Below are 21,732 nucleotides of genomic sequence, written 5' to 3'. Positions count from 1 at the left end.
GCTTGCATTGAAGTGTTCGCGCCAGATAAAGCCACGACCTCGAGTCTACTATCGACGGCCGACACAGTGACTGATATGATATATGATCTTTCATTGCAGCCTTCTCCAAAAGTGTTGCGCCTCCTATACCAAAGGATTATGTTTTTGCCTAGCTTCCACATGCAAACATTCAAAGAAGCTTTCTACACCGGCTTTTTCACCCACGAAAGCAAAATATTCGGCCCAACCTTGACCATCGGCAACCTACGATACGAATCACATTTACAGATGCTCAAGACGACAAGACTTTATTGACCAAGCATAAAAGTCATGTCAGGGACGACATGAACGCGGAGGGGGGGAGTGTTGAGCCAGCAGAGGATCACACCCACATTTTTGCTCACACTCATCATTTTGTAACCATTGATTGTAATAAATGTCTTTCTGACATTAATTTTGATTTGAGCCATTCAATAAGTAACGGGACTCAATTGAGTTTCCAGCTTGTAATTCCGAAGTAATTTCACTTGCTGATGTAATTAGTTAGAGATGTTCTCACCTCCAAGGCTGAGGTATATAAGCCAAAGTTTTTGTAACCTAAGGAGATTCAGATTATTAATCAAAGTGAGTTTTTGAGCCGACTGTGTCTGAGAGAGAGAGTGAGAGAGAGAGAGTCTTATCTACTTGCTACGCGAGCTACGGAGCCGCCATTGGAGAAGCGACACCGCCATTGTGTTAGCAACGGCGAGAGCTACGCACAGATACCAAGAGTGCGCGTTATCGGCTTCTATGTGTGGTAAGTTCCTACGAGCTTCGGTGTGAGTTTTCTTCCAACTCGTGTGTCGGAATGGAGCGTGCAACATATCTATAGAACCACAACGAATAGAGCTACGCAATAGTATCATCGGGGTCAAGTTTCGGTCACCTGTAGTTTTCGGCCTGTCTTCATACGCGTTTACCGCACGGAGTGATTATAGGTTGATTTTGCAGTTCAAGTCTTTAGGGTGTTGTTCTTACCTAGTGTATAGACTTCCCCTTGAGTTTGAGATCGATTCAATGATTCTAGATCCTGTTTCGTATAGCATTCGTTCGTAGTACGGATTTCAGTCACTTGCGTATTTTAGAACTTAGATTTGATTTCCTTAGTAGTGATTGTCATTAGAAGGTCGAGTAGGTGATTTGACACCCACCTAGTTGTTTCCATGCGCCTGCGGGTCAAGCTCCGTCCTCGTCTGACAAATTCTGTTGTTGGTTGAGTTCTCGCTATTTAGCTTCCGCTAGCGGCGTAACCGCCTTAACAATGCACTTGAGAGCAATGATCTTTGCATCAATTACCATCACCTCACAATCGGATGCACCACATGCTCCTCCCTCCATCCTGTGTTTCAGTGTTTGAAGCTCAGTCAATTTCCATTGAAGCACTACTGCAAATGAAGATGTTTCCTCTCTCTTCCACATGCCCTGAGTTTTCTCTTGTAGTTGCACTTGGGTGGTATTTACTGTGCTTTTCACACTCTCTAGTGTACTCCTTATTGCAGCCAGCATCTACTCGATTTTTGCCACAAGTTGGAGGTTAACAAAGCTACAATTCAGAATTGACTAAGGGCCCAGTTGCAGGAAATAGAAGTTATCCCCCCATGGTCAATGAGAGCCTTTGAAGAGTGGATTGTGTGGTATGAGTCACATGTTGACCATTCTCATTGTAGGCAGTCCAGTTCTTGAGCTTTTTGAAAATCCTTCTCGAGAGCTTCTTGCAGTGATCTAGAACATGTTCACCAAAAACAACCCATGCAACCTTCCGTTGACCCGTTGAACTCTGCATGGTAGTTGGGCATCTCTCATATACAAACAACACTCAAAACTTGTGCGTGATTTCTTTGTTGGTTGGTATGGCTTGATATACTTTTTCATATTCAGGCCACACCATATGTAAGAAGATCCTAGCACCCTTCTCCCTTTTCTTAGTGAAGACTGCCAACCAATCCTCATATGTCACATCCAGACAAATTTTGGTACAGCTTGCCTGTAACATTTAATGGTCTAAAAACTTATGTGTAGCGGAAATTAGCATGAACATAGTGGGCATTTCATTAGCATAGATTCCTAATGAGAATTACAAGAGTGTTTGGGTGGAGAGAGCAACAAAAAGCATAACACCTAGTTAGATAGCATCAACAATACTTTTCAAAAGAGAGAGAAATTAAGCTATTGACAACAGTTGAGGACCGGATTTGCATGGAGCCGGTCCCCCCTCCAAAAGGCTTTGTATTATGGTTTCTCCCATCAAGAGAGACATTGTACAATACAATTCTTTGTGTTCCTTCAAGACTAGCTAGTGCAATGAAGATGAAAGCTTCATGCACTAAGCAAAACACTTAACAAACACAACTTTAATTATCCCCGTTCTCAGACCCAAGACCTCACACACCTTCGAAGATGGTGAGAGCTAGCAAGGTATGAGAGTAGATTGAGAGGAAGAAGGAGTATCTTGTTACCATATACATGTGGTAGTGATGTGTGTGAACACACTAGGACCGCTGGGGCATTTTTTCCCTCTTTAGGAGGTTTTTTCCCCCGTGCATTGTATATACGCCCATCACTCTAGGGCTATCGATTTTTTCATTGCACACTAAGTAACACACTCTCTATTGTGTGCCTTGAGCTTCCTTCATCTTCTCCAAGCTGTGTGTGTTTCTCTGCAACCCTAATTCCAACAATTGGTATCAGAGCAGGTCACGTCTTCCCGGGCTTAGTCGCCAGCGCTCCAGCACACGCCTGCTCACTTTCTCCGATTTCAGTGAGCTTTGGCGAGCGTTCGCAGGTCGACAAATATTTTGGGCGAGCTCAAAGAGCTCGGTCTGCTCAGAATTTTGATTTGGGCTCATTTCGGCCTCCGTTTCCACTACGGGCAGTACTGCACAAGTTATTTCGTCATTTTGTGCAGATTTTTCTGTCAGTGCCGTTTTCTGCATAACAGGTGCCTTAAGTCTTCTACGGTTTGTGCTATAAGCACAAGTTGTTCCCGCTCCATTTCTCCTATTTTCGGGCAGTTTTCACATCAGGTGCAGCATTTACCATGGCTGACAACAACAACACAGATGTGTTTCAAGATGTTTGCTGCTGAGGACAGGTTGATGGGGACAACTACCTATGTGGGCTTATATGATGCAACACGTTCTTGTGTCAAAAGTGTCCTGGAACATTGTGCAGGGCATTGATGTACGTCCTGGTTCTGAAGATGTAGGCGATATGAGGATGTTGCAGGTCTTGCTGCAAGGATTGCAGCTGTTAGAGTTGTTTTGCCTACAGCAGAACAAGCTCGTTGGATGTTAAGGATGCGCAGGCTCATGCATTGATTGCGTTGTCTGTGAAGCGCACCATTATTCCTCACATCCGTTCAGCAAAATCTGCAAAACAGGCTTGGGATATTCTAGCAGGTCTTATATGCAAGCCGCAATGAAGCTAAAATTGCTTTGCTGCGTAAAGAGCTAGAGTCGAAGATTATGCATGAGGAAGATGATATGGACACTTTCCTTGCTAGTGTCAAGGATATCAATGAGCAACTCATTTCTCTACAGGTGAAGTCATTTCTGACAGTTCCCTTGTGCAGACTGTTCTTGATGCCTTACCAGATTCCTACCAGACTTTTGCTAGTACTTGGAGACTGATGACCCAAGGAAATCCTGAAGTTGTCAAGTTTGATGCATTATGCACATTGCTGTTGCAAGAGTCACTTTCTAGAAAAAAACAGGACTAGGCAGCGTGCATTGAACAGGCTTTTATTGCTTCTCAAAGAAAGGGTGGTAACAGTAATGCAGCCACTTCTTATGGTTCTGCTGCGAGTGGCAAAAATTCTGTTCCTAATGCTTCTGCTGGCAGCACTTCGTCTGGCAATTCTGGTGATAAGGGCAAAAAGAAGATGCGTTGCCATTATTGTAAAGCCAATGATCACTTGATCAAGTCGTGTCCTAAGTGAAGGCCAAAGAGGCTAAGAAGAAAGAGGGTGGCTCCACTGCAAATGCTGGTTCCACTAACAAATGCAGCCATTGTTGAGTCTTCTGTGAAAGGAGATTGTGATGCTGATGTTGATGCAGAATGGGCTTTTAGCGCAGAGTGCACTTACAATCCTGCTGTCCATGATGCATGCTTGTCAGTTGCTGCAGATTCACATGTGTGGTATTTCGACAGTGGTGCTACAAAGCACATTACCTCACATCGTGAATTGTTTACCTCTCTCGATCTGTCCCTCATGGGAATTCAGTCACTTGTGCCAACAACGCCTCTTATCCAGTTCAGGGAGTTGAAAGATTGTGCTCCTGCTGCTAATGGCAGTTCCTTCACACTTGTTGATGCACTTTATGTACCTGGGATCAAGAAGAATCTCTTGTCTGTATCCGCACTTGCTAGACTTGGACTTGTAGTCAAATTTGTGATGACAGATGTACAGTTCAATGATCTCAGTTTTGGTGATGAAATTGTTGCATCTGGGCTTTTGTGCCGTGGGCTGTATAAGCTCGATGGTTCAGTTAGGGCCACATGCAGGTTGCAGCTTGTGCATAGTGATGTTTGTGGGCCCATGCAAACTCCGTCCTTGGGCAATTACCTGTACTTCGTGACTTTCATTGATGATTACTCCAGGCATGCATGGGTATTTCCGCTTAAAGCGAAGTCCGAAGTTTTTATGTGCTTCAAACAATTTTTGGCTATGGCTGAAAATGTCTCAAAATGTACTATGGGCACCCTCCGTTCCGATCGAGGGGGGGAGTATATGTCTCATGAATTTAATGCATTTCTGGCTAGTCGTGGGATAAACACCAATGTACAGTGCCTTATACACCTCAGCAAAATGGTGTTGCTGAGAGGAAAAACAGGTCACTAACGGAAATGGCACGATGTATGGTCAAAAGTCAAGCTTTGCCGCATTCTTTTTGGCTTGAGGCCATCATGTGTGCCACTTATGTACTTAACAGGTGTCCTACGAAAGCTTTGCAGTCTATTACTCCATATGAAGCATGGCATGATAGAAAACCTTCTATTGAGCACATGCGTGTTTTTGGCTGTTTGGCATATGCTTTGGTGCCACAAGTGCAGCGCAGAAAATTGGATGATAAGGCTGTCAAATGTATTTTTGTTGGTTATAGTGCTGAAAGCAAAGGTTACAGGTTGTATCATCCGCAAACAAAACGTATTCTGGTTAACGGGATGTAGTGTTTGTGGAAGATTCTGTTCAGCCCTTGCTGTCATGTACTAGAGACAGTAATGTAAGCTCACAGGACATTTATGACACTTTGTTGCCTCTTTTCAGTGGTGGAAATACGAATGTAAGTTCCAATGAGGCAAATGTACAGCCTAGGGGGTTTCTGAAAATGTTTTAGAACAGCCTATTACTGATGCAGATGTACATGATGTACTTGATGAGGAAAGGGCTGAAAATGAGCAGGCTAGAGGTATGCCAAAATGGCTGGTGCACACTTTGCGTGACAGTAAATTGGATGCACCTTTATCTAGTCGTACTCGTTCAGGCTCTCGCCATGCATCTTATGCATCAGATTGTTATGCTTTGGCTGTGTCTAGTTTACATGATGTTGAGGAGCCTCTGTCTTTTGATGAAGCACAGAATTCAGAAAATTGGATTGCTGCCATGAAATCAGAATATGATGCACTTATAGAGAATGACACATGGACTTTATGTGATTTGCCTCCTGGCAAAAGGCCATTGGTACGAAGTGGGTTTACAAGTTGAAACGCAAGCCGGATGGTGAGATCGATCGCCATAAGGCTCGACTTGTTGCAAAGGGTTATGCACAACAAAAAGGCATAGATTATGAAGAGACTTTTGCTCCCACTTGTCGTATGACTACTGTGCGTTTTCTATGTGCATTGGCAGCTCATTTTGGTTGGGATGTACATCAATCAGACATTGTTACTGCTTTCTTGAATGGTGACATATTTGAGGAAGTTTATGTAACGCAGCCTCGCGGTTTTGTCATAAAAGGACAAGAGGACAAAGTGTGCAAATGTAAGAAGGCTTTGTATGGGTTGAAGCAATCTCCTCGTGCTTGGTATGAGAAAGCTGACACTCATTTGGTTAAACGAGGCTTTCGTAACAGTCCAACAGAAAGCACATTGTATGTAAAGCGTGAGGATGATGTATTTCTCATTGTGGTTCTTTATGTTGATGATTTGCTGATCACTGGACCAAATGAGAGACATATTGCTGAATTTAAGGCTGATTTGAATGCTACTTTCAAGATGAAAGATTTGGGGCTGTTGCATCATTACTTGGGTATACAGTTTAAGCAGTGTGATGGTGGTATTGCCTTGTGTCAGAAAAGTTACATAGAGACATTGCTATGTAAGTTTGGACTTGAGGATTGCAAACCTATTGCCACTCCCATGGAAACAGGTTTGAAGTTGAGTCTACATGATGCTGGCGATCCTGCTGATGTCACTCTTTACCAAACTGCTGTTGGCTGCCTCATTTATGTATGCAACACGAGGCCAGATATTCAGTTTGCAGTCTCACAGGTCAGCAGATTTATGCATAGCCCAGGGTCTAAGCATTGGCAGGCTGTCAAGAGGATTTTCCGCTACCTTAGTGGCACTTTACATCTTGGCTTGTTTTATCCCAAGGGGGATCATTGCCGCCAGACTTACATGCTTTTTCGGACTCAGATTGGGCTGGTGTTTTTGACACGCGAGTGTCCACAAGTGGTTTTTGTTTTCATGCTTGGCAGTTCATGTATATCATGGTTGAGCAAGAAGCAACCTACTGTGGCACTTCGAGTTGTGAGGCTGAGTACAGGGCATCTTCACAGCTACGTTGAGTGTGTATGGCTCAGACGCCTTATGGCTGATTTGGGTGTTGGACAGGACACTGCCAACACTATCTACACTGACAGTCAGAGCGCATTGGCAGTTGCGAGGAACCCAGTTTTTCATGCTCGCACAAAGCACATTGAGGTGCATTACCACTATGTCAGGGAGAGGCTCTCAGCAGGAGAGATCAGCTTGGCTTATGTGCCAACACAGGACAACCTTGCAGATCTTTTCACAAAGGCATTGTCTCGTGAGAAGCTTGAAGCTTTCCGCAAAGCTTTGGGCTTACTCCCCTTTGTGGACTGATCCTGTCCTCAGGGCATGGCACTTCCCTTTACTCATGTGCCAGCTCTCGTTCACCGCATCACTCCAGGGGGATTTGTTACCATATACATGTGGTAGTGATGTGTGTGAACACACTAGGACCGCCGGGGCATTTTTTCCCTCTTTAGGAGGTTTTTTTCCCCGTGCATTGTATATACGCCCATCACTCTAGGGCTATCTATCTTTCATTGCACACTAAGTAACACACTCTCTATTGTGTGCCTTGAGCTTCCTTCGTCTTCTCCAAGCTGTGTGTGTTTCTCTGCAACCCTAATTCCAACCGCCAGCTCTCGTTCACCGCATCACTCCAGGGGGGATTTGTTACCATATACATGTGGTAGTGATGTGTGTGAACACACTAGGACCGCCGGGGCATTTTTTCCCTCTTTAGGAGGTTTTTTCCCCCGTGCATTGTATATACGCCCATCACTCTAGGGCTATCGATTTTTTCATTGCACACTAAGTAACACACTCTCTATTGTGTGCCTTGAGCTTCCTTCGTCTTCTCCAAGCTGTGTGTGTTTCTCTGCAACCCTAATTCCAACATATCTTACGAGAAATATGTACATCTCCTCACATAATCACTCATATTAGCATAGCTTAGCTTAGTAATTAGCTTGGTAGAGGAGATGAGCATGCATTGAAGCTTGGCTCTTGGTTGGATTTGTATCCACAAGCCAAGAGTGTGTCGATGTAGGCTTCTATCTCACAAGCTTGGAGTAGGTGATGAGCTCTCCATTAAAGCTTGGGAAGTCTCTTGGGCGAGCCCTCTTGCTAAATGCTCTTGCTCTCATCCCATTGGACCTCCCCATGGCTAGCCTATCACCATTAAGCAGCATAAGTGATAGCCTTTTGACATGTGTCCCCCTTTCCCCTTTTGTGAGAGCTTTAGGTAATTAAATAATTAAACTAAACTCTCATTGGACCCCTTTGCCTCCTGGCCAATAGGAATCAGGCAAGCCATTGGGCTCCGGAATGCTCATTGGACCCCTTGGGAGACTGCCCAATAGTCTTTTAGGAGACTTAATTGTCATTGGTTTCTTTTATTAAATGTTTTTAAATTAATTAAACTAGATTTACTCTAGCTTAATTCTCATTGGTCCACTTCAAGGGTCATCCAATAGAAACTGGGCACACCTTGTGGGCATCTGGCCTAGGGAGTTGACATGTGTCCCTCATTCCCTTTGTGTAAAGGGAGCCTGTGTATGTGTGTGTGTGTGGCTTTCTCTCTCATCCCCTACAAGCAAGGCTCGCCCCCTCCCATGTAGGGATATGCATTGACTTTGGAGAGCACACAAAGCATCCAATTCCCCCTAAGCTTTAACCCTTTGGACACAACCTTTGAATTTTGGAACCTTAGCATTTTGGAAGTCTTAATGGGCTAAACCTTAGGGTCTTTTTAGCCCATTGTTGCACATGGCTCTTTTGCAGATGGCCCCCCCTTTGGATCCCTATTTTCCCTCCTTTGGATCCCTACTGTGGCCGATCTGCTAGCTTAACCAATCTCCTAGCTTTTTCTCCCCTAGCACTTCCCCACATTAAATGATCAGTTTAATATGAGAAATTCATTTAGGAGAATTAGATATTGATTATTATGACATTGCCTTCCAAACTTAGACTGTACTCCTTGTGTAGGTCATGTCGTGTAAAGCACAATATGGTCTGCTTGTATATTGAGCCTTTTGAGATACTACTATGGGCACAAAAATTTAGAGGGAAGGGAATTAGTAAAAACATTTCTTTCACCATGTAAAACTATGCATTCAACAATAAAACTTATAAAATGTGGACATGGAAAAAACATTGGAAAACCTTTAGCATCTAATTTTTTTACAAGTGCTATTCATCCATTCAAGAAAAGGAAATGGGTGATTACCATTGCTCTTATCAGAGGCAAGAAAGGTGTCATTTGACGACATACTTGCATCACTCTTGTCTTTGCTACTGCTGGAATGCAAGTTGGTGGATGACATCTCAACTGGTGATTTGTTTGATAAGGTGCACTTTCACGGTGGCGTCTTCATTTTTGGTGTCCAATAAAAAAACCATGAAACCTCATACAAAAATGAGTGCAACACCCTCAATGTTGAGAGAGAGAGAGAGAGAGAGCTAGCTCATAGCTTGAGGAAGAAATGGCTTGTAGCAGTCTCTTGGCACTAGTGGCACATCGCAGCAGAGAGTGAGCTCTGAAAGAGTTTTAAGCAAGAGCAATCCATGCAAAGCGACCTTGGCGCGTGCCAGCATTGAGAAGAATACCTTTTGGATGCTTGCATTTCAAAAAATAATGAAATCTTGAAGTGATGTTTTCAAATCTTGGTACCCCCTTAATCAACTTAGACTAGACCCTCACCCAATATGAAACTACCAAAGTGATCCACCAATTTTGCCCCAAAACCTGACCACCTTTTCATGCTTTCACCCAAGGGCTACAAAGGTAAAACTAAAATGTCTCATGAAGAGGTTGAATATTATTATAAAAATCACAAGTGTTTCAAGTGTGGAGAGCAAGGTCATGTTTCTCGGGTATGTCCTAAGAGAAGTGGACGTAATGACCCTCCTAGAGCCACCATGGTAGAAGCTCTAAAAGAGGAAGCCCATTGCAAAGGAGCACCACTCTCTTATGCTTGGGAAAAAGTAAGTAAGCACAATGCTTTCATATTGTTTGACCATGGCTCTATCCACAACTTCATTTCTATTGAGCTAGCTACCAAGCTAGGAATTTCTCTCTCTCTCTCTCTCTCTCTCTCTCTCTCTCTCTCTCTCTCTCTCTCTCTCTCTCTCTCTCACTCATACTCCTCATGCATATCGTGCAAGGCAACTGCAAGTAAAGAAGACTAAGGAGAGTTGACAACGAGGGAGAGCATGCCTATCAACACGAAACAAGTAAAAAAGGCAAGGGTAGGATGGAGAAAGATGGGGAAGGTAGTGGACTTGGGTTGATGTACCACAATTGTGGGTGGGAGATTTGGTTTGTGCATGGGCAGCAACAAAGATGGCCTTCAAGCCATGACTGAGAAGAGGCAGATCATTGACCATCAAGAATCACGACGTCCACTTCCCTACACCACCTCGACCATGGAAGCCACAAGGTCTTTTTAAGGGCTAAATGACATGTCCTTCATGTCTCCACGGGTCCCATTTTCATCTCTTGCATGCACAACATGCCAAAGCCAGAGAAGCATCTTACACGAATCCACACATATTGTTACTTGGTGAGCCTAATATCCTTTTTTGGCTCCACTTCTTTGACGTTAGATTTTCCAAACACATCCTATGGTCAACTACTCTATGCTCGCTTTTCATATGACCTGCTTTACGGAGCCTCTTTAATTGGACAACTTAACGAACCCTCTCTCTTTTGTTGTTTGGAAATGGATTTGACAGGTTTGCAAACCTGCTATAACCTTACCCACTAGTTCACATCGTGCTTGAACCCAACAACGTTGCAACCTGTGCCATTATCATCTCTAATAACAAGAGTGCACGACCTACTCCAGCTCATTACGATGTTGTTTTTGTACTTTCCAACCCCAACAAGACCTTCATACATTTGCAATAGCCAATCTAGATGACAATTCAATTTTGCTAGAAGCTTGTAGCAAGTGAATTCTTCTAAGAGTAGAGATCTTGCCAACGAAGTAAACAATGTCACCCCCTTATCATTGGAATTGATCATAACAGACACTCAAGTCAGAGGAGAAAGCACAACAAAGAGAATGGTGGTGGGTAGGCCATGGTCCACACAACGAATAGAGGGAGGGCTACAACAAGGCGCCATTGACGGTCGAAGTACTAGTAGGCAGGATAATGGATAGCCTTGAATGCAACCCATGCCGATGTGAGGGGTTGCTCGCTTTGCCTAATATGCAGTCCTTGGCATCCATGATTCTTGACACACCGCGCTCTAACATTTTCATGAAGTCACTCGAGCCTCACCCCACTTTGGTTGATGCTTGGCATTGTCTCTGAAAATCCATTGACCGCCTCCATGACATCCTTGTGACATAATTAATGTCATGGATCCAATAGAGAAAGCTTTGAACTACAATCAGGTAGCATGGGACTTTCACATGTTTGAAAACTTGACAAAGACATTGAAAGCCACATCTTAGTAGGCAACATGAGAGGCATATGTCTGCCAATGACATAATCAAATATAGCCAAGAGAGGCAAGAGTTGAGATAGTAATAACAAAGGACCATGCTTGATTACTTGGTTGGCCTAAGAGGTTCTTGTGAAATGAACCTATGCATGCTTCACGCAGTGCAATACCAATCATTGGATACAACTTAACTTTCAAGCAAGTCAACCTCAAATCAATTGCATAATCTGTAGAGCAGGGAGTGTTGGATTCAGGAGACTTGATTATCACTAAGGAGAAGCATCGACATGGAAGAGGCATTGGGTCTTCTGATCATTTCAACACATGTAGCATTTATGTTGTTCTTAACTTCTTCCCCCTAAAAGCAAGACTGCAGTGCTGGCTGCGGTAATACCTCAGGTTGTATGGGTTTTGTGCCCAGTCTGTATGCTTGTCCTAGTTGCACTGGCAATGAGGACTAGGAGGGGGCCCACAATGGAGGAGTTCAAGATTGGTGGACCATTGGGGCGTCGATAGTTAGATGGGCACAATCAAAAGTAGAATACATTTGTAGCAATTTGAATTTGTTTTAAGGTAAATGCATGTTGTTGTCTTTTGGTAGCCATGTATCCAGTTTTTTGGAAGCACGGCAATGATGAACACAGAGATTGAAGCGGAAGCGATTGAGAGGCAACCACGATTCCAACTTGAGAACACTTCAAGGTTCGTTATCTGCATCCAATTCCCCATGCTTATGCGTTTGCTTGGTGCAACACATAAATGCTGGGGGGGGGGGGGGTGGGGGGGCACGACTTCCGTTTCTTATGATTTTTGGGATACACCATAGTGCCAACTCTCCACCATACTTTTGTATGGCACTTTTGCGTGACGTGCACTGTATAATTAGCATTCTCACTCTGCACTGACTGCAAGACGAAATGTTTAACTGTTCACATTGCTTTTATGTAGCTTGACTCAAACATTGTCCTCCAACTTGCACAATTGGACGATACCCATACACGATTATCAAGTGGGTAGTGTACTTTAATTTCTATAGTCTGTTGATGCTTTTTGTATTTTTTGAGTTTGTCAAGCTTCCTTAAATTTAGTTTAGCTACACGTTTTTCTCATTAGTGCATGCTCAATCTCAATCAGTGTATCTGTATATCAAATAAACGTGCACTTCTTTCCTCATAGTTTGGCAATTCAACTTATGTATTGGAATACTCAACGCACTCTGTACATGTTTACTTTGTTCCTAGGTGGTTGATGTGAATCTACGTATGTCCTTGTTTGGTTTGGAAATGCATCTTATGTAACATTTAATGGCCTAATAACTTGTGTGTAGCGGAAATTAGCATGAACATAGTGGGCATTTCATTAGAATAGATTCCTAATGAAAATTACAAGAGAACTTGGGTGGAGAGAGCAACAAAAAGCATAACACCTAGTTAGATAGCATCGACAATACTTTCAAAAGAGAGAGAAATTAAGCTATTGACAACAGTTGAGGACAGGATTTGCATGGAGCCGGTCCCCCCTCCAAAAGGCTTTGTATTATGGTTTCTCCCATCAAGAGAGACATTGTACAATACAATTCTTTGTGTTCCTTCAAGACTAGCTAGTGCAATGAAGATGGAAGCTTCATGCACTAAGCAAAACACTTAATCAAACACAACTTGAATTATCCCCGTTCTCAGACCCAAGACCTCACACACCTTCGAAGATGGTGAGAGCTAGCAGGGTATGAGAGTAGATTGAGAGGAAGAAGGAGTATCTTACGAGAAAGATGTACATCTCCTCACATAATCACTCATATTAGCATAGCTTAGCTTAGTAATTAGCTTGGTAGAGGAGATGAGCATGCATTGAAGCTTGGCTCTTGGTTGGATTTGCATCCACATGCCAAGAGAGTGTTGATGTAGGCTTCTATCTCACAAGCTTGGAGTAGGTGATGAGCTCTCCATTAAAGCTTGGGAGGAGATAGAGTATTCTTCCTTCACACATGGTCAAGTGTGAGTGTGTGTGTGTGTGTGTCAATGCCAAGCAAAAATCAGCCCCCTCTCTCTCTTGGGCGAGCCCTTGTGCTAATTTGGTATGGCTTTTGCCTCATTGGACCTCCCCAAGTCAAGCCAATGGGTATTAAGCAGCATAAGTGATAGCCTTCTGACATGTGTCCCCCTTTCCCCTTTTTGAGAGCTTTAGGTAATTAAATAATTAAACTAAACTCTCATTGGACCCCTTTGCCTCCTGGCCAATAGGAATCAGGCAAGCCATGGGGCTTCTGAATGCTCATTGGACCCCTTGGGAGACTGCCCAATAGTCTTCTAGGGTACTTAATTCTCATTGGTTTCTTTTATTAAATTTTTTAAATTAATTAAACTAGATTTACTCTAGCTTAATTCTCATTGGTCCACTTCAAGGGTCTTCCAATAGGAATTGGGCACACCTTGTGGGCATCTAAGCTAGGGAGCTGACATGTGTCCCTCATTCCCTTTGTGTAAAGGGAGCCTGTGTGTGTGTGTGTGCTTTCTCTCTCATCCCCTACCTTTGGGGCTCGCCCCCTCCCATGTAGGGATGTGCAAAGACTTTTAGGGCACACACAAAGCATCCAATTTTCCCTAGGGTTGACCTTTGGACACAACCTTTGAATTTTGGAACCTTAGCATTTTGGAAGTCTTAATGGGCTGAACCTTAGGGTCTTTTTAGCCCATTGTTGCACATGGCTCTTTTGCAGATGGCCCCCCCTTTGGATCCCTATTTTCCCTCCTTTGGATCCCTACTGTGGCCGATCTGCTAGCTTAACCAATATTCTAGCTTTTTCTCCCCTGGCACTTCCCCACATTAAATGATCAGTTTAATATGAGAAAATCATTTAGGAGAATTAGATATTGATTATTATGACATTACCTCTCTCTTGAAATCATAGTCGTCCTCGACTATGGTGTAGAGAAGAAAAAGCATATTCATGAGTCCCTTTCTTACCGGGTAGAGGATCCCTATGTTACCCTACGACATCATTCCATAATGGATGACTAGTCCATTTGGCGCTTGAGAGCCTGAGGCTGCCGCAAGCATGTCTACACATTAGTCCTATCAGTCTTCCATAGTAGAGTGACAAGCTCTACTTGGTGTTTGGGAGACGTCGTCTCCGCAAACTTGATCTAAGCATGCATACTACTTCATTTTTGTGCACAAATAAAGAAAAAGAGAGAGTCTTATAAGACAAAAACTTTGTTCATTTTTAACATTTTGTACATTTGCTTACTCTTGGGAAGCATTGTAAGCATTGACAAGGTTTAGGTTATCCTTTAATTGTATGCCTTGCATCCATCTAGCATCTTCAAAAGGATAATTCTTAAACTTAATAAGATATCGTCGGATAGTCTTATAGCCTCTTAATACCTTGTCTTCATGTCGGAGAATGGACTCGGGCTGCAGCACCTCCTCTTGGTCCTCGATCTCCGGCGGGTCTTCAATAGTTGGTTGGTGGTTCTTGAGGTGGCTCTCCTTTGTAAGGCTTTAATAGGCTCACATGAAAAGCATTGTGTATGAGCCAATGATTGGGCAACTTAAGTTGATAGGCCATCTCATTGATTGGCCTAAGAATCTGGAAGGGACCATAGTACCTTTTTGCTAGTTTAGCATAGTACTTTTGGTGGCTCGTAGGATTCTTGCCTGTCGTGTGCCTTAATCAAGCCTTGGGAAACTTTAACAAGACCCAATCGTTTTCTTTAAAGGCTTGGGCTCTTCTGTGCTTGCCAGCATCAACCTTTTGCCTTTGCTGTGAGATAGAGATAGCATCCTTAATCTTTTGGAAAGATTCTTGTAGGTCTCGGCTATACTCATCTGCAGCGAAGATCTTCCCATGTACCTTAAGTAGCAAGGGACTTTTTGATCTTCCCTCAATTACCTCGAAAGGTGCTTTTCCGTGGAAGTATGTACAGTGTTATTGTAAGCATACTCCACTAAGGGTAAGTACTTCTCCCATTGGGATCTTTGATCTACTTCCGTTACATAGGCTTTTAGTAGATCGAGAATGGTTAGGTTAGCTATTTCACTTTGGCCATCAGTTTGTGGATGATAGGCCGAAGAGAAGTTTAGCCTTGTTCCTAAATTCTCAAAGAGACCCTTCCAGAAATTACTGGTCATTCTAGGATCTCTATCCGACACTATGGACATTGGCAAGCCATGGTACTTGAAAATTTGTGAAATGAAGAGGGTTGCCATTTGATGGGCTTTGATAGTCTTTTTGACAGGTATAAAATGAGCTTGTTTACTGAACCTGTCTACTATCGTCCATATTCCCGTATTCCCATGGATAGACTTAGGCAATCCAAAGATAAAATCCATGGATATGCTCTCCCATGGTGAATTAGGGATTGGCAAGGGTTGAAGCAATCCAAGTTGCTTCCCTCTATCAAATTTTGTCTTTTGACATACCACACATTTGGAAACATACTCTTGTATGTTCACTTTCATGGTAGGCCAATAGAAATATGTTTCAATTCCCTTTAAGGTAGACTGAATCCCTCTATGCCCCGCATATGGGGGAGCATGAGATTCATACATTACTTTCTCACGTAGTGAGTTAGTAACGCATAGTCTATTGCCATAGAGAAGATAACCATCTTGTAAAGTAAATGGTTCTTCTTTCTTCCCTAATGCAAGGGCTGAAATCACATCTCTAAAATCGGGATCAATAGCATACTCATCTATCATTGAAGATAGATCATTGTGAGTTGCTATGGAAACCGCATTCACTCTCGGTCGTCTTGAGAGTGCATCGGCTACTTGATTATGCTTGCCAGCAATGTGAGCAATATGAAAATGAAATTGCGAAAGGAAATTTGCCCACCTCATTTGTTTGTCGGAGAGCTTGGTCTGCGTCATGAAGTACTTAAGACTTTGGTGATCCGTTCGCAGAATGAAAGGAGTCCCCAATAAATAGTGCTTCCATGAGTCTAAGGCATGTAGAACTGCAAGGAGTTCTTTTTCGTATATGCCTAGAGCTTGCTCAACAGGGTCGAGCCTTCGACTCTCATAGCCTATGGCGTGCCCTTCTTGGAGCAAAACAGCTCCAAGGCAATCACCACAAGCATCACATTGGACCTCAAATGGTTTTGAGAGATCCGGTAGTGTAAGCACAGGTTGAGAGATAAGCTTTTCTTTAAGCTTTTCGAAAGCATTGTTCTCCTTAGCAGACCATGTATACCTAACGCTTTTCTTTGTTAGGTCATGTAATGGTCCCGCAATTTGTGAGAACTTTTCTATGAAGCGTCTATAGTATGCACACATACCTATAAAGCTTCTTAGTTCATGAAGATTCCTTGGTTTAGGCCATCCTTTTATTACCTCTAACTTGGATGGATCCATTTGGATGCCATCTTGAGAGATAATGTGACCTAAATACTGAATCTCTTGCAAGAAAAATTCACTTTTCTTTCGATTAACATAAAGTTTATTCTCTCTTAAAACTTGAAATATTACCTGGAGGTGTTGCTTGTGTTCCTCCAATGAATTAGAGTAGATGATAATATCATCAAAGAACACTCCAGTGAAGGTTCGATGAGGCCTGAACAGCTTCTCCATCAAGCGGTTGAATGTGGCTGGTGCATTGGTCAAGCCAAAAGGCATGACAATGTATTCGTAAAGACCAAATGTAGTACGAAATGCGGTCTTTACAATGTCTTGATCAACTATCCTTATTTGATGATAGCCACTTTTTAGGTCAATCCTACTGAAGTAGGTCGATCCTTGTAGCTTATCAAATAGGTCTTCTACCCGTGGAACGGGAAACCTATTCTTGATAGTGATCCTATTTAGTGCTCTATAGTCGACACACATACGATATGTGCCGTCTTTCTTTTGCACTAATAGCACAGGTGAGCAAAATGGAGATGAGCTAGGCCTAACCATGCCCTTCTCAACTAACTCATGCACTTGCCGCATAATCTCCTCTTGTTGAGCTTGAGAAACTCTATAAGGAGGTTTGTTAGGCGGTGAACTTCCTGGAAGAAGTTCAATTGCATGGTCATCATTACCTCGTTTAGGAGGTAGCTCACAAGGGATGTCGTCAATAAAAACATCTTGAAACCCCTTGAGAAAATTGGATAACTCTAATTCCTTTTGGTTGCTTTTATTTTCTTTTGCTAAAGCATTAGGTTCATTTTGAGAATCTTTAACAAAAATCATGTACACGGAAATAGAGCTCTTTATTGACTTGTTGAAAGCTGGTGTATGTACAATGGGGATGGTGTTACCCATTTCCTTAGCATCTATATACATGTCTTTTTCCCTGAACTTAAAGGAGATTCTCCTTTCAGGAAATTTAACATCGGCAGCCAGGCGGTCAAACCATGGTGCCCCTAGGATTACATCCTCATGCTTGAGAGGAGAGATAAAGAAGTCCTCTTTGTCCACATAGCCTTGGACATGAAGCCTCAATTTCCCGATTAAGGGAGTGACTGAAGCTTCTTGCCCCTTGAAGGCACTGTCTGCGGGTAGGACATCTCCCATCTCGTAGGATTGTATTCCTAGCTTGGTGGCCAACTCTATAGATATAAAATTGTGAGTAGAACCAGGGTCAAAGAGAATAAAAGCATCATGTTCTCTTACCTTTCCCCAAGCATGGCATAGAGGAGATCCTTTGTGGTGAATTTGGTGAGTCTCCTCCTCTTGGATTTCAACCAAGGAAGCTCTAGGAGGATCTTGGTGGTTGTTCTTTTGGGGACAAGCGCAGTACGCATGTCCTTGTTCGCCGCGCTTGAAACACCGGTTATCCTTACGATAACGCTCAAGCTCTTCAGGAGAGAGTTTATTCTTTCCTTTGTAAACTCCCTTCTCTTTAGCTTTGTTGGAATTGCCCTTAGGAGACTTTTGGACATTGTCCTTCCCCTTAGGCTCATTGGAACCCTTGTTTTCCGGGGGCTTATTATTTCTTTTACCCCCCGTTTGGAAATTGATTCGAGAGGCCACCATAGTATGGTGTATTACCGCCGATATGGTACGTGGCCTTTGGGAGTTGACATACTCCGCCATTTCTTCGGTTAAGCCCGCACGAAATTGTTGCTTTTGCTCTCCAAAATCCAACTTTTTGAAGACAGTGGCTTTGAGTTGTAGGTCCCAAAACTTGTCTACATATTTGTGGATGGATTCATTGGGAGAGAGCTTTAAGCTTCGCCATTCGGTGAGTACTTTGTCTTTGACATCGGTGGCCAAAAACTGCTTCATAATGGAAGCTCTTAAAGCCTTCCATGTTCGTGGAGCTTCACCGTTGGCTCGTAGGCTAGACCACCATTGTCTGGCGGACTTTTGAAAGTGCATAGCTACATGGCGTAGCTTAGAGGACTCCGTGAAGCCCTCATCTCCAAACACCGCATCGAATTGTTGGATAAAGGCCAAGACTTTGTCCGTAGCACCAAAGGTACCATCATAGGTAAGGAAAGAGATGCTCTTCCCTCCCTCTTTGAATTTCTTCAACTTGGACGACCTCTTCCATGCGGCATAGGATTTCCTATGGCCTCTTCTTTTTGATGGTTCAAAAGTTGCACCATCACTTTTTTCAGAAGGTGAAGAATTTGAAGAAGGTGGAGAAGTGGGTGACCTTTTTCTCGCCTTTTTCTTGTCTTGATCTTTGTCGTCTTCACCATAGCTTTCATAAGAGGAAGAGGATGAAGAAGATGGAGAAGAGGGTGTCCTCTTTCTCGCCTTTTTCTTCTCTTGCTTTTTATCATCCCTCTTTGAATTATGGTGGAGAAGAGTGTGATGGTCTTCTCCGCTTTGGTGGTGATGGAGAGCGTTTAGCCCGCCGTCTTCGTGGAGCCATCTCCGCCGAGGTGGCGGGAGACTCGCTTCTTTCTCGTTCCTTCGGTGGAGGCTCTTGAGTTCTCCTTTGGGAAGGAGATGCATCATCAAGAAGTAAATTCTTGAGCCCTTCATATGGATTCTCTTCTTCTTCCCGAATCGGAGAGAGACCTCTTTTGGTAGTCTCACAAGGAGGCTTCCTAGGTGTTCTCTCGTCATGGTGATGAGCTTGGAGAATCCCGTGAGCACGGAGCTGCCGTTGCACTTCACTTTGGAGAGATGGATTGCCCATGGCTTGTTGAAGCCTAGAAACAAGATAGTTAACAAGCATTGAAGCATCATTAGTAGCTTGCTCATGAGCAAAATCAAAGTTATCAACATTAATTTCACTCTCTTTACTATTGTCAGCCATTCTAACAACTTTTAGGTGTAAACTTTTTAGGTGTACTTTGGCACTTCAAGCCCTAGTTGCTACTCCTCTTTACCCCTTTAGAAAAAGCACTCAAGCTACTGTACCCGCGGCTCGAATACCATTAATTGCAAGGAATAGAAGAGAGGGTCTTTCGACACCTGTCAAGCTTGTAATAGCTCAAGCCGTAGGCAAGCCCCGTAGGACTCCACTATTAAGACCATAGCTCTCGACGGTGATGCCCCGTTAACTGCACGAAGGCAGGCGCACTGCAAGGCTGAAAAATCCCTATTCTACTTACTCACAGGCAATTAATAATACCAACCATTTGTAGCTAGCTTGATGACCTCCCTTCTTGAGCAAGAAAAGAGAAACCTTGAGCTCTGATACCAATGTAACATTTAATGGCCTAATAACTTGTGTGTAGCGGAAATTAGCATGAACATAGTGGGCATTTCATTAGAATATATTCCTAATGAGAATTACAAGAGTGCTTGGGTGGAGAGAGCAACAAAAAGCATAACACCTAGTTAGATAGCATCAACAATACTTTCAAAAGAGAGAGAAATTAAGCTATTGACAACAGTTGAGGACCGGATTTGCATGGAGCCGGTCCCCCCTCCAAAAGGCTTTGTATTATGGTTTCTCCCATCAAGAGAGACATTGTACAATACAATTCTTTGTGTTCCTTCAAGACTAGCTAGTGCAATGAAGATGGAAGCTTCATGCACTAAGCAAAACACTTAATCAAACACAACTTGAATTATCCCCGTTCTCAGACCCAAGACCTCACACACCTTCGAAGATGGTGAGAGCTAGCAGGGCATGAGAGTAGATTGAGAGGAAGAAGGAGTATCTTACGAGAAAGATGTACATCTCCTCACATAATCACTCATATTAGCATAGCTTAGCTTAGTAATTAGCTTGGTAGAGGAGATGAGCATGCATTGAAGCTTGGCTCTTGGTTGGATTTGCATCCACATGCCAAGAGAGTGTTGATGTAAGCTTCTATCTCACAAGCTTGGAGTAGGTGATGAGCTCTCCATTAAAGCTTGGGAGGAGATAGAGTATTCTTCCTTCACACATGGTCAAGTGTGAGTGTGTGTGTGTGTCAATGCCAAGCAAAAATCAGCCCCCTCTCTCTCTTGGGCGAGCCCTTGTTGCTAATTTGGTATGGCTTTTGCCTCATTGGACCTCCCTAAGTCAAGCCAATGGGTATTAAGCAGCATAAGTGATAGCCTTCTGACATGTGTCCCCCTTTCCCCTTTTTTGAGAGCTTTAGGTAATTAAATAATTAAACTAAACTCTCATTGGACCCCTTTGCCTCCTGGCCAATAGGAATCAGGCAAGTCATGGGGCTTCTGAATGCTCATTGGACCCTTTGGGAGACTGTCCAATAGTCTTCTAGGGTACTTAATTCTCATTGGTTTCTTTTATTAAATGTTTTTAAATTAATTAAACTACATTTACTCTAGCTTAATTCTCATTGGTCCACTTCAAGGGTCTTCCAATAGGAATTGGGCACACCTTGTGGGCATCTAGGCTAGGGAGCTGACATGTGTCCCTCATTCCCTTTGTGTAAAGGGAGCCTGTGTGTGTGTGTGGCTTTCTCTCTCATCCCCTACCTTTGGGGCTCGCCCCCTCCCATGTAGGGATGTGCAAAGACTTTTAGGGCACACACAAAGCATCCAATTTTCCCTAGGGTTGACCTTTGGACACAACCTTTGAATTTTGGAACCTTAGCATTTTGGAAGTCTTAATGGGCTGAACCTTAGGGTCTTTTTAGCCCATTGTTGCACATGGCTCTTTTGCAGATGGCCCCCCCTTTGGATCCCTATTTTCCCTCCTTTGGATCCCTACTGTGGCCGGTCTGCTAGCTTAACCAATATTCTAGCTTTTTCTCCCCTGGCACTTCCCCACATTAAATGATCAGTTTAATATGAGAAAATCATTTAGGAGAATTAGATATTGATTATTATGACATCTTATATATTGCAGCCCAACGTTCTCCTTTGCATAACCGTTCTGTAGCACGAGGACAACCCTTTATCCCAACATTTTTCTCCTAAGATAAGTTTTGCACCAGGTTCTGTGATCGACAACGAGGACTCCTTTCTCCCTCCGACTTTGACAACACGTAACTCTCTCTCTCTCTCTCTCTCTCTCTCTCTCTCTCTCTCTCTCTCATGTTCTACGAGATATAAAGAAAAATAGACTACACTTGATTGATAATAAAATAGGTGTCTCAAAGATGGGTCCACGGTCTAGAGACTAAGGGTCGATATTACTAGGGTGAATGGAAATCTGCAAACAA

The sequence above is a fragment of the Adiantum capillus-veneris genome, chromosome 1 (assembly GCF_014529385.1).
Source record: "Adiantum capillus-veneris isolate H3 chromosome 1, ASM1452938v2, whole genome shotgun sequence".
In the NCBI taxonomy this organism is placed as follows: domain Eukaryota; kingdom Viridiplantae; phylum Streptophyta; class Polypodiopsida; order Polypodiales; family Pteridaceae; genus Adiantum; species Adiantum capillus-veneris.
The sequence above is the reverse complement of the archived record's forward strand: the minus strand, read 5'-3'. Positions refer to the sequence as shown.